The sequence below is a fragment of the Hyla sarda genome, chromosome 1, assembly GCF_029499605.1.
Source record: "Hyla sarda isolate aHylSar1 chromosome 1, aHylSar1.hap1, whole genome shotgun sequence".
NCBI lineage: Eukaryota > Metazoa > Chordata > Amphibia > Anura > Hylidae > Hyla > Hyla sarda.
The window spans coordinates 513,237,351-513,252,304 of record NC_079189.1 but is presented as its reverse complement, the minus strand read 5'-3'; the positions used below and the strand labels follow the sequence as shown (position 1 = coordinate 513,252,304).

General features: G+C 41.5%; 1 protein-coding gene across 6 annotated transcripts in view; it reads right to left on the bottom strand.

Annotated features, from left to right (window-relative positions):
• MCTP1 (multiple C2 and transmembrane domain containing 1) overlaps positions 1 to 14,954 on the bottom strand; it is an 822,947-nt gene that overhangs the window by 95,791 nt on the left and 712,202 nt on the right. The window lies entirely within an intron of this gene.

Sequence of the window (14,954 nt, the reverse complement as noted above, 5' to 3'; positions counted from 1 at the left end):
GCCAACTAAAGACTGAGGCAGCACATGGCTGTGGCTGGTGATTGGCTAAGCAGTTTCGGATGAGTATGTTTCGGAAGGTGGAGGCCGGAGCTCTCAGCGGGTATAGTTGGGCCCAATTCTGGAGAGAGTGGGAGTCCCAGAGTTTGGGGATGAGTTTTTAAAAGCTTAATAACTCCTTCAAGGGGGAGTGTCAGATAGGAGTACTATCAGACAGGTGAGAACACAGAGTAGTACTATGAAACCAGAGAGAGCATAGAGGAGTACTATCAGACAGGGGAGAGCACAGAGGAGTACTATCAGACAGGAGAGAGCACAGAGGAGTCCTATCAGACAGGAGAGAGCACAGAGCAGTACTATGAGACAGGAGAGAGCATAGAGGAGTACTATCAGACAGGAGAGAGTACAGAGGAGTACTATCAGACAGGAGAGTGCACAGAGGCATCCTATCAGACAGGAGAGAGCACAGAGGAGTACTATCAGACAGGAGAAAGCAGAGAGGAGTACTATCAGAAAGGAGAGAGCACAGAGGAGTGCTATCAGACAGAAGAGAGCACAGAGGAGTGCTATCAGACAGAAGAGAGCACAGAGGAGTACTATCAGACAGGAGAGAGCACAGAGGAGTACTATCAGACAGGAGAGAGCACAGAGGAGTACTATCAGACAGGATAGAGCACAGAGGAGTACTATCAGACAGGAGAGAGCACAGAGGAGTCCTATCAGACAGGAGAGAGCACAGAGAAGTACTAGCAGACAGGAGAAAACACAGAGGAGTCCTATCAGACAGGAGAGAGCACAGAGGAGTACTATCAGACAGGAGAGAGCACAGAGGTGTCCTATCAGACAAGGGAGAGCACAGAGGAGTACTATGAGACAGGAGAGAGCACAGAAGAGAGATATAAGACAGGTGAGAGAACAGAGGAGTGCTATCAGACAGGAGAGAGCACAGAGGAGTACTATCAGACAGTAGAGAGCACAGAGGAGTCTTATCAGACAGGAGAGAGCACAGAGGAGTGCTATCAGACAGGAGAGAGCACAGAAGAGTCATATCAGACAGGATAGAGAACAGAGAAGTGCTATCAGACAGGAGAGAGCACAGAGGAGTCCTATCAGACAGGAGAAAGCACAGAGGAGTCCTATCAGACAGAAGAGAGCACAGAGGAGTCCTATCAGACAGGAGAGAGCACAGAGGAGTACTATCAGACAGGAGAGAGCACAGAGGAGTACTATCAGACAGGAGAGAGCACAGAGGAGTACTATCAGAAAGGAGAGAGTACAGAGGAGTACTATCAGAAAGGAGAGAGTACAGAGGAGTACTATTAGACAGGATAGAGTACAGAGGAGTACTATCAGACAGGAGAGAGCACAGAGGAGTGCTAGCCCATCCTCATTTACTGGACTTTGTCCATGCCTGTGCTTCAGCTTGGACAAAGCCATGATTTTATAAGCCATGATTTCTATAAAAAGAAATTTAAATTTTCTTATGATGTACATTAGAAAGGTTTATGTTTTGCCAAGATGTACAACATATAAAAAAAAATTAATTTGCAAGTGTACATTTAAACTGTTTTACACTAGACACTTTTTTGTGAGACATTGACAGTGAGCCTATAGGAAGGGAAAAAAAGAGGAAGAATATTTCACCATATAAGATATATCATTAGTATATCAAATATTTATATGCACTACTGCTGCAAAAATATGCACATCAATAGCTACACTCTGAATTTATTAGAAACAACAGGCTGAACAATATACACTGAACACAAAGCCCTATCATACGTATACAAATATAACTCACAAGCATACACAATGTATCAAAAAATATAAATATCACAATCAAGAAAAGATTTACAGTGTTACGAAATAAGTCGCCTTTTATTCAGCAAGTAATAATCTGACTTATGAGTGTATTTCAAACACCGATTTGAGATTCTGGGGACAGCAATTGTACAGGCAGCATGTATTTGTTTACACAGGCACATCTATGCAGCACTGGTTATACACATGTCTCAGAGCTGAAACCTCAATGAAAACCTTGTATATCGACTGTCTGGATATGTTTACACACATGTCCATTCTTCACCGTCTATGGACACATGGCTTACATAGACTTCAAGATAGAGTTTAGTATATAGATGTGCTGTATCAAAGTATATGTGTAACCAGACATATCCTGGCCATAAAGCCACAGGCTCTGAAATCCTGGTACTTTAGGGTGAAAACAAACGATCTGGTTGCATTGCGGTTTGTTACTACATCACGCCAGTTTCCAATAGTAAGCAATGGAAGAATTGTTATTACAAACTTCAATACAACTGGATAACTGAAACCTACAGATCCAGCAAAGGAAACAGGTTTTGGCAATAATAAAGGACAAGTACGGTATCTTTCCCAACTAGTGCATGACCCAACAAAAGGGGGTCACTTCTGGACCTTGTACTAACTAAAAGGCCCGACATAGTATCTGAAGTAGAGGAAGGGGTTCATCTTGGAAATAGTTATCACAACATAATACATTTTTATTTATACTAGTGGGGCTACAAAAACAATAAACCTCAGGAAGGCCAATTTTCACCAAATATAGTAGGTGAGGACCTCAATGACATAGACTGGGACTTTGTCATCAGTAACAAAAGTACACAAGATAAATGGATCCAATGTGGTAACCAAAACAGTTAGGGATGCAATAAATAATAAGAGGAAAGCATTCAGACTACTGAAACAAGATGGTAGTGGGGACGCGTTAAAATTACAAGGAGAAGAATAAATTCTGTAAGAAACAAATAAAATGAGCATTATTTGCAACAGAGAGATTGATTGCTATAGAAAGTCCAAAAAGAACACAAAAAGTTTAACCCAACAGATTTGAGGGTAAGATATGCTATTCAGGAGTATCCTTCTAACCTAAATAACCTTTTAAGGGTACGTTCACACATACAGGATCCTGCACAGATTTGATGCGCAGGATTTGTAACTGCCGATTAGAAGCTGTGCTCAGTTATTTAGTTTACATTGAGATCTGCAGCAGAAAATCCTGTGCATCAAATCTGCGTACATGTGAACATACCCTAACAAAGTACCAACATGGGTTTATGTGGGATCGGTCCTCTCAGACTAATCTGATCAGCTTCTATGAGGATGTTGAATAAAGATTGGACCAGGGTGAAGCGGTGGGTGTTGTATATTTAGACTTTTCTAAGGCATTTAATACTGTGCCACACAAAAGGTTGGTATATAAAATGAGTATGCTGGGACTAGGGAAGAACATATGTAAATTGGTTCAGTGATAGGAAGCAGAGGGTGGGTATCAATGGAATTTACTCTGGATGGGTGACAGTTACAAGTGGGTACCACAGGAGTCGATACTGGGTCCACTTTTTTTAATGTGTTTATTAAACCCATGACGAAATGGACGTATATTTACATCCACTGCAGGCTCCTCGTGTATGACATCCGCATAGCAGCTGAGTGCGCGTCATACCTGGTGGATCCCGGTTGTTATTAACAACGACGGCTAATTCCGGACATTGCCGAGAGGGCCAATGTCCGGCATTAACCCTTTAGAAGCCGCACTTAAAGTTGATTGTGGCATCTAAATGCTGTAAATCCCGGTCCAGGCTAGCTCAGCGGGCTGATCAGGACTGCCACAGCAAAACCGTGACATTTCTGGTCACTTCATATACTAGAAAAAAAATTATAAAACGCGATCAAAAGGTGCCATCAAAAGAAAAATGGTCCCAATAAAAACTACAGATCATGGCAGAAAAAATTAGCCCCAAACATCCCTATATGCAGAAAAATAAAAAAGTTATAGGGGTTTAAAGTTTTAAAGTTTTAAAGTTAGCCTTTTTTTAAAGTAGTAAATAAAACAAAATCTAAAATCTAAATTGGGTATCATTTTAATCGTATAGACCTACAGAATAAAGATATTGTGTCATTTTTATCTAAAGGTGCACTGGGTAGAAACAGAAGCCCCCAAAAGTTGCAAAATGGTGTTTTTTTTATTTATTTTTATTTTGCCATACAAATAATTTTTTGTTTATTTCACTGTACATTTGGAGGTAAATTGAGTGATGTCATTACACAGTACAATTGGTGACACACAAAACAAGCCCTCATGCTGGTCTTTAGATGGAAAAAAAAAAGAGCTATGTCTATTAGAATTTGAGGAGGAAAAAACAAAACCTTAAAAAAAATGGCCTGGTCCTAAAAGGGTAAGTGACCTTATAGAGGTCTACAAAGTAGAATATTAATATTTGCTGATGACACTAAACTGAGTAAGGTGATTACCACAGAGGAGGATAACAATATTACAGAGGGATCTTAGGAAGCTGGAGGATTGGGCACAGACATGGCACATGAAGTTTAATGTGGATAAATGTAAGGTCATAAACTTGGGTCAGAAAACCAAAATCTTCAATTATTCGCTAAATAATAAAACAATAGGTAAAACTTCTACTGAAAGGACTTGGGATGTATCAAGAGAGGCATAGATGCTCGTGACAAGGACATAGTTTGGCCCTTATATACATCATTAGTCATACTACATATGGAGCATTGGGCACCTATATACACTGCTCAAAAAGATTAAGGGAACACTAAGATAACACATCTTAGATCTAAATGAATGAACTAATCATATTAAATACTTTCGTCTTTACATAGTTGAATGTGCTGACAACAAAATCACACAAAAATTATCAATGGAAATCAAATTTATCAACCCATGGAGGTCTGGATATGGAGTCACACTCAAAATCAAAGTGGAAAACCACACTATAGGCTGATCCAACTTTGACTACAACTACAATTCCTGGGCATGCTCCTGATGAGGTGGCGGATGGTCACCTGAGGGATGTCCTCCCAGACCTGGATTAATGCATCTGCCAACTCCTGGAAGTCTGTGGTGCAACGTGACGTTGGTGGATGGAGCGAGACATGATGTTCCAGATGTGCTCAATCGGATTCAGGTCTGGGGAATGGGTGGGCCAGTCCATAGCATCAATGCCTTCCTCCTGCAGGAACTGCTGACACACTCCAGTCATATGAGGTCTAGCATTGTCTTGCATTAGTAGGAACCCAGGGCCAACCGCACCATCATATGGTCTCACAAGGGGTCTGAGGATCTCATCTCGGTACCTAATGGAAGTCAGGCTACCTCTGGCGAGCACATGGGGGGCTGTGCAGCCCCCCAAAGTAATGCCACCCCACACCTTTACTGACCCAACGCCAAACAGGTCATGTTGGAGGATGTTGCAGGCAGCAGAACGTCCTCCACTGCGTCTTCAGACTCTGTCACATCTGTCACATGTGCTCAGTGTGAACCTGCTTTCATCTGTGAAGAGCACAGGGCACCAGTGGCGAATTTTCAATCTTGGTGTTCTCTGGCAAATGCCAAATGTCCTGCATCATGTTGGGCTGTAAGCACAACCCCCACCTGTGGATGTCGGGCCCTCATACCACCCTCATGGAGTCTCTTTCTGACCACATGCACATTTGTGGCCTGCTGGAGGTCATTTTGCAGGGCTCTGACAGTGCTCCTCCTGCTCCTCCTTGCACAAAGGCGGAGGTAGCGGTCCTGCTGCTGGGTTGTTGCCCTCCTACAGCCTCCTACATGTCTCCTGATACGTGGCCTGTCTCCTGGTAGCGCCTCCATGCTCTGGACACTATGCCGACAGACACAGCAAACCCATACGATATCATGTAATTTGATGATCTTCATGCAAAGTAATATACTGATATCTGAACTAACCTACTTCTGTGACTAAGTTTAATAGTACTAAATAACATACTGATGTATCATTGATTTATATCTGACATTACGTAATTGCTATTCTTTATATAATTTCATTTATATCATGGTCTGTTTATATACTCTCTTTAAAAGGGTTATCCACCATAAGGTGATTTTAGTACATGCCTGGCAGACAGTAATGGACATGCTTAGGAAGGATCTGTGCTTGTCTTTGGGCTAAAATGTTGGGAGATTACCATAATAATGTGGCTAGCTTTTTGTGAACTGGTATTTCCTGTTTGAGTTTTCTTCTTTGCCTACAAATCCCATAATTCCATTTTCCTCCCTCCCATACATCAGCCACCCCACCCATTGAAACATAAATGAGCTGAATCCGTTGAAAAGACCTGTGGTTTTCAATCAGGTTGCCTTTGCCATTATTTTATTATATTGCAAATGTTACTTCTACCACTACTTCATAGGACTCATATCTGGGAAAATAGTAGGGCCCAGATATGGTGAATTGCATTGTTTCTATAGTTTTGGTAATTCATAATGGTCATAATATTTTTTATATTTTTGTTGACCATAATTAACCCCTTAAGGACTCAGGGTTTTTCAGTTTTTGCACTTTCGTTTTTTCCTCCTTACCTTTTAAAAATCATAACCCTTTCAATTTTCCACCTAAAAATCCATATTATGGCTTATTTTTTGCGTCGCCAATTCTACTTTACAGTGACAATAGTCATTTTACCCAAAAATGCACGGCGAAACGGAAAAAAAAAACATTGTGCGACAAAATCAAAGAAAAAACGCAATTTTGTAACTTTTGGGGGCTTCCGTTTCTACGCAGTGCATATTTCGGTAAAAATTACACCTTATCATTATTCTGTAGGTCCATACAGTTAAAATTATACCCTACTTATATAGGTTGGATATTGTTGTACTTCTGGAAAAAATCCTAACTACATGCAGGAAAATTTATACGTTTAAAAATGTCATCTTCTGACCCCTATAACTTTTTTATTTTTCCACGTACAGGGCGGTATGATGGCTCATTTTTTGCGCCGTGATCTGAAGTTTTTATCGGTATGATTTTTGTTTTGATCGGACTTTTTGATCACTTTTTATTCATTTTTTAATGGTATAAAAAGTGACCAAAAATGCGCTTTTTTTGACTTTGGAATTTTTTTGCGCGTACGCCATTGACCGTGCGGTTTAATTAATGATATATTTTTATAGTTCGGACATTTACGCACGCGGCGATACCACATATGTTTATTTTTATTTATTTTTACACTGTTTTATATTTTTTATGGGAAAAGGGGGGTGATTCAAACTTTTATTAGGGAAGGGGTTAAATGACCTTTATTAACACTTTTTTTTTACTTTTTTTTTTGCAGTGTTATAGGTACCATAGGGACCTATAACACTGCACACACTGATCTTTTACACAGATCACAGGCGTGCATTAACACGCCTGTGATCATTGTTATCGGCGCTTGACTGCTCCTGCCTGGATCTCAGGCACGGAGCAGTCATTCGTCGATCGGACACCGAGGAGGCAGGTAAGGGCCCTCCCGGTGTCCTGCAAGCTGTTCGGAACGCCGCTATTTCACCGCGGCGGTCCCGAACAGCCCGACTGAGCAGCTGGGTCACTTTCCCTTTCACTTTAGAAGCGGCGGTCAGCTTTGACCGCCGCTTCTAAAGGGTTAATACCGCACATCGCCGCGATCGGCGATGTGTGGTATTAGCCGCGGGTCCCGGCCATTGATGAGCGCCGGGACCGACGCGATATGATGCGGGATCGCGGTGCGATCACGCTTCATATCGCGGGAGCCGGCGCAGGACGTAAATATACGTCCTGCGTCGTTAAGGGTTTAATAATTCTCAAATGAGTTATTACCCCGACAAGAGGAAGGTGACAAAGATAATAGGTGGTGTGGGAGGATTACAGGACCTAGACAGGTTATCAAGCTTGGGGTTATTTGGTTTGGAGAAAATACCCATGTTCATTCTTTGCGCGGAAGACCGTGAGCTCTGCATAGCCGTCAATGGTGATGGAGCAGTGCCACGCGGTCCTACCGAAGAATTTTGGCGGCAGCTGCCAGACTGAATCTCCACTCACTGAATTTCACAAGTGGAGATTCAGCAAGATTTACTCAGTGTGAACCCTTCAGATGGAGCACTATAGGAACAGAATATGGGTGAGAAGTATTATTACTAAAATTATACCAGTTGTTGCCATATTGGTATATGCATATGTTATACATGCAGGAACAAGTTGCTACCTAGTGTTGTATTATGGATCACAAGCTGCCCTACAATGTCATAACATTATGCTATTGCATATTCTTGCATCATATATATCATATATACATGATTGTGATAAAATTCTTCTGGTCTATTAGAATGTATGTACATTGCATCGATTTGATTTAAAGGGATACTCTGGTGGAAAACAGGTTATTTCAAATCAACAGGTTCCAGAAAGTTAAACAGATTTGTAAATTACTTCTATTAAAAAATCTTAATCCTTTCAGAACTTATCAGCTATTGTATACTACAGATAAAGTTGATTTGTTCTTTTTAGTCTGACCACAGTGCTCTCTGATGACACCTCTGTCCATGTCAGGAACTGTCCAGAGTAGGAGCAAATCCCCATAGCAAACTTCTCCTGCTCTGGACAGTTCCTGACACGGACAGAGGTGTCAACAGAGAGCACTGTGGTCAGGCAGAAAAGAACTATACAACTTCCTCTGGAGCATACAGCAGCTGATGAGTACTGGAAGGGTTAACATTTTTTAAAAATAATTAATTTAAGGGTTAAGATTATTTAATAGAAGTAATTTACAGATCTGTTTAACTTTCTGGCACCAGTTGATTAGAAAAAAAAAATAGTTTTCCATTGGAGTACCCCTTTAAAGAGCTCAGCTTTGACTATACTGTTTTTTTCCCCCCAAATACCTCACACATGGCATTTTTATTGGCTTGTAAATAAAGCATAGTATTTTAATATGGGAATTGTGATATCAGACCCTATTCTTTCTAACGCATAATAGTGTCATAAACAGTTTCAATGCCCTAGAACAGTGGTCTCCAACCTGCGGACCTCCAGATGTTGCAAAACTACAACTCCCAGCATGCCCGGACAGCCAACGGCTGTCCGGGCATGCTGGGAGTTGTAGTTTTGCAACATCTGGAGGTCTGCAGGATGGAGACCACTGCCCTAGAATATGCCACATATTTATATCATTGAGATGTTTATACATTTGCTACAATTTTATCTGGAGGAAGCTTATTGTAAGTTGCTTTGTACATTTTGTTTGTAACATATGGTCGTAAATTCCACTATCCGTGCAATAAAATGTTGGGGCTGTATCTGAGGTAAAAATAATACAATGTGTAATTTGAGAAATATGTTTGAAAGTACAGCAGATGCCACATTTTCAGATGTATTTACCACATTATTGTGTCTTACAACAACTGATGATGTAATCAAGAATGCTCATTTTTTTTATTTCAATTCTTATCTATAATCTAGGGGGATAACTAGCTGATCGGTGGGGGGGGGGGGGGGGGGGTCTGGGACCACCACAATCACAGGAATTGAGATGAAATGTACCCCCAAACAAACAGAAAGCACCATGGGGAAGATTTATCAAAACCTGTCCAGAGGAAAAGTTCTCCAGTTGCCCATAGCAACCAATCAGATCACCTCTTTCATTTTTCACAGGCCTCTAAAAATGAAAGAAGCGAGCTGATTGGTTGCTATGGGCAACTGCCCCACTCTTCCTGTGCACAGGTTTTGATAAATCTCCCCCCTCATATAGCCAGGGACAGATATATTTGAATTGTATGTATTAGGGTGCTTTCACACCACGTTTTGTACTTACGGTTCCCGAATACGGCTGGGAGGAGGGGTGGGGGGCTTAATCGTGGTGCCCGCACTCAGCCGTATTCGGGAACCGTATTTAATACAAGTCTATGAGCCGACCGGAGTGAACCGCAGCCTCCAATCTGCTTCGTTTTCGGCCGAATGCGGTTTCCCGACATTAGGCAAAAACGAGGTTGACCACGTTTTTGCCTGCGGTCGGGAAACCGCATACGGCCGAAAACGCAGCCGACCGGAGGCTGCGGTTCACTCCGGTCGGCTCATAGACATGCATTAAATACGGTTCCCGAATACGGCTGAGTGCGGGCGCCACGATTAAGCCCCGTCCCTCCCCAGCAGTATTCGGAAACTGTAAGTACAAAACGTGGTGTGAAAGCACCCTTATAGTTATGGATTTTATAATATCTGCAGCAAAGGACAAACCATGTTTCATTTCAATCTGTAATTTCCCCAATTTCTGTATTTCTGAACCCTGACTAAGTTGGTATGTTTAGCTGACTTGTTATAAGTCATCCCAGATCACAGAAAAAAAACACAAAAACAAGATTTGCATTTGGCAAACCCTCCTGTGATGTGTAGGGCGGTGAGGTGGTAGTCTTGACTGGAAAGGGGTACATTTCACAAAAAGCAGAGGATTTTTTTAATGGTGGCAAATTTTGTTGCACGCAAAAATTGCAACTTTCTTTATTCCAACCCCTTAGTGTCAAGATGCATTAACAGACATATCCTTCAAGCATTGTATTACATTATTCCAGCGCAAAATAACTTATCCCCTATCCAAAGGATCGGGATAAGTTATAGATTGCGGGGGGTCAGAGCGTTGGGGCCCCCCCGGGATCTCCTGGACGGGGCCGCGGCAGTCTGCAGGAAGTGAAGTTTCCTCCCCAGCAGAAAGCCGTGGCAGGCACGCCCCCTCCATGTATCTCTGGATCGGCGGCGGCCGATACGCCCCCCTGCGTATCGGCCTCCGCGTCATGCGGGGACGGAACACCCCCTTTCCAGAATACTGCTGTGGCCCCGTTCAGGATATCCCGGGGGCCCCAGCGCTCGGACCCTCCGTGATCTATAACTTATCCCTTATCCTTCGGATAGGTGATAAGTTATATTGCACTACAGATGTCCTTTAATATAACATATGATTTCAAACCATAAAAATGTAATCCCAAACAGATGTTAAACCTCTCTAGAGTTTTCAAAAAAATTTTGCAAGTATCTCTATTCCATCACTATTCCATCACGCCTACATTTTTTATCCACAGTCCAGACAACTTTGCTGACAAGTTAGTGTTTTCTAAAGCTCCGTCTTGGACTCTCTAAGGACCACTTAGCGTTTTGCCACTGGTACGACTAGAGTTGGGATATAAACAGGAATAATAATGGTTTGAAGGAACAAAAGAACAATAAGATTCTGCTTAATAAGATTCTGCTAATAATCTGAAATATTTTTCACTATACCCAGAGCTCCTGCAACAAAGAAAAATAGCAATAAAACGATGGCCGTTAACTGCGTCTAAGTCCTCGTGGTTATGTTCAATTTGTAGCGAGTTAAAATACAGCCAACTGATCGCAATGACCTTTGCAATAAATTGTCTATTTATTGCCATACATGGATACTTATTACCGCTTAACACTAGAACCATGACTCACATATGCTGCTTTTCCCCATATCATAATTTGATGAATTTTGAAGGATGGGAAGAAACCAGAACATTCTATAGGGATTTCTCATCCAATCTGTTGATTTCCAACTGTGAGCTAGTCGAGTCATCGGGGAGCATTACGTCTCCATCCTTGTTGAAGTGTAAGTGCATACAGGAGATTGTTCGGGGGATAACAAATCACACACAGTTTTTTGACATTTCTAATGCTTTCTGCCAAAGAGTAAGTTCTTACTGTGTTATATAACTATACATCTCTACTAGAAGCAAAGGTCGAGGGCATAAATTAAGACACAGTTTTTCTCATCTCTTAAACACCATCCTCCTTTTAATAAAACATAATTCAGGAGGATGGCGATTACAATTCTGCACTGACTTGCTAAATGAGAACTAAATTTGCTGTCTCTGAACCAGCAAATTTTATTAGTCTTCCCTTGTCATAGAGAAAGACCTGTACACGCTTTAAAGAGGTATTCTGGCTTTATACATCTCCTCCCCTATCCAAAGGATAGGGGATAATATGTATGATAGCAGGGGTCCCCCCCCCCCTAGTGGCCGTCACGCCCCCTCTCATAGAAATGAATGGAGGGGGTGTGGTGTGATGTCACTAGGGGGCGTGGCCGTGACATCACATCCCAATCACATCCCATCCCCATCTCGGAGGCAGCGCCTGGCACCGAGATTTCTCATACATCTTATCCCCTATCCTTTTGATATGGGATAAGATGTATAAAGCCAGAACACCTCTTTAAATGCCTCACAGAACAGCATGTATAAGATATAAGATGAAAAGGTACTTTTGTACCCACTAAACTGGTGCATGATACAAAGGAGGTGTCAAAAGTATTTTTTGTTTCCGTTACTGTATGATAGCTTTAACAGGAAGAGTTATCAAATGGCCTTCTCGGCTGTAACACTGCACATAGGCCCCCATATTGAAGATTATTGGGTAGAAGTTATAGATTATAGATGTACTTTTTGTCCCCATTGAGATGGGCATTTAATGGATTTTGTAAGTGTCCTGTTAAACAGAGAATTAACTGAATTTTATGGATCGTGTAAGGGCCGTATTACACAGGGAAGTTATCGCCCTACAAACAGCCAATGAATGAGCAAACGTTTGTCGATTGAGCGCATAATTTTGCCAGGTTACAAAATCCTTGTTTATCAGCCTTATGATGGAATTAGAGGGATGCACAAACAATTCCAATTGTATGGCCCTGTCCGCACAATTACTGAGCACCATAAATGACCGCCAATCTACCTGTGCGCATGTCGGGCAGCAGTCGGTCCATCTAACACCACCCAAAGATAAAAATCTCTTTAAGCTTAGAATATTTTTCAACCATTAAATTATTTACTTTAGATTACAATAATTTGCTAAACTCCACTGCAAAACAGCTAAAACCCATATTAAAAAAATCATAATAAGATTTGTCAACAGTAAAAGCAAACATGTAACAAACAAGGCAAAGACTAACTGAAAGACAAATAATAATGTGAAAAATGATATACAGTGGGGATCAAAAGTTTGGGCACCCCAGGTAAAAATTGGTATTAATGTGCATAAAGAAGCCAAGGAAAGATAGAAAAATCTCCAAAAGGCATTTGGAGATTTTTCCATCTTTCCTTGGCTTCTTTATGCACATTAAGGCTGCATTCACATCTCGTTTCAACAAAAGTTAGATTTTATTTCCATAATTTACACTTTCAAAATAACAAAAATATGGCATCCCGAAAAGTTTGGGCACCCTGCTGAATTTATAGCATGCACTGCCCCCTTTGCAAAGCTGAGACCTGTCAGTGTCATGGATTGTTCTCAGTCATCATCTGGGAAGACCAGGTGATGTCAATCTCAAAGGTTTTAAATGCACAGACTCATCTGACCTTGCCCCAACAATCAGCACCATGGGTTCTTCTAAGCAGTTGTCTAGAAATCTGAAACTGAAAATAGTTGATGCTCACAAAGCTGGAGAAGGCTATAAGAAGATAGAAAAACGTTTTCAGATGTCAATATCCTCTGTTCGGACTGTAATTAAGAATTGGCAGTCATCAGGAACAGTGGAAGTTAAAGCAAGATCTGGAAGACCAAAAAAAAAATCAGACAGAACAGCTCGCAGGATTGTGAGAAAAACAATTCAAAACCCATGTTTGACTGCACAATCCCTCCAGAAAGGTCTGGCAGACACTGGAGTTGTGGTACACTATTCCACTATAAAGAGATACTTGTACAAATATGGTCTTCATGGAAGAGTCTACATCCTCACCACAAAAATCAGCGTTTGAACTTTGCAAATGAACATGTAGACAAGCCTGATGCATTTTGGAAACAAGTTCTGTGGACTGATGAGGTAAAAATTTTACTTTTTGGTCGGAATGAGAAAAGGTACATTTGGAGAAGAAGGGGAACAGAATTTAATGAAAATAACCTCTGTCCACCTGTTAAGCATGGGGGTGGATCAATCATGCTTTGGGGTTGTATTGCAGCCAGTAGCACAGGGAACATCTCACGAGTAGAAGGAAAAATGGATTCAATAAAATTTCATAACATTTTTGATGCTAACTTAATGCCATCTGTGAAAAAGCTGAAGTTAAAGAGAGTATAGCTTCTACAAATGGATAATGATCCTAAACACACCTCAAATCCACGGGGATTAAATCAAGATGCGTAAACTGAAGGTTTTGCCATGGCCTCCACAATCTCCTGACCTCAACATAATTTAAAATCTATGGATAAACCTTAAAAGAGCAGTGTGTGACAGACAGCCCAGAAATCTCAAAGAACTGGAACACTTTTGTAAGGAAGTATGGGCAAAGAAACCTCAAACAAGAATTGAAAGACTCTTGGCCGGCTACAAAAAGCTTTTACAAGCTGTGATACTTGCCAAAGGGGGCAGTACAAGATATTAACTTTGCAGGGTGCCCAAACTTTTGCAGACGCCATTTTTTTGTTTTCTGCTAATTTGAAAGTGTAAATGATGGAAATAAAATCTAACTTTTGTTGACATATTTTAAGAATGTCTAATCTGTAATTTGATGCCTTTTGGAGATTTTTCCATTTTTCCTTGGTTTCTCTATGCACATTAAGGCTGCATTCACATCTCGTTTTTTACACTATGGCTGCCGGATCCGGCTGGGGGAGGGGCAAACCGGGCTCTCCCGTACCCCAGCTGGACCCGCGCTGAACTCCATCCACTTTAATGAGTCGACCAGAGTCAAATGGTGACTCCGGTCAGCTCATTTTTGACCCGTATCCAGTTTTGTGACCGGACCTAAAACCGTAGTATACTACGGTTTTAGGTCCGGTCACAAAACTGGATACAGGTAAAAAATGAGCCGGCCAGAGTCACTGTTTGACTCCGGTTGGCTCATTAAAGTGAATGGAGTTAAGCGCTGGTCCGGCAGGGGTACGGGAGAGCCCGGTTTGCCCCTCCCCCAGCCGGATCCGGCAGCCGTAGTGTAAAAACGAGATGTGAACGCAGCCTAATACAAATTTTTACCTGGGGTGCCCAAACTTTTGATCCCCACTGTATGAGAATGATGCAACGTTCTTTATTTGCTGACTATATATTAGTATTAAAGGGGTATTCCAGGAAAAAACTTTTTGTTTAAAGATCAACTGGCTCCAGAAAGTTAAACAGATTCGGAAATTACTTCTATTAAAAAA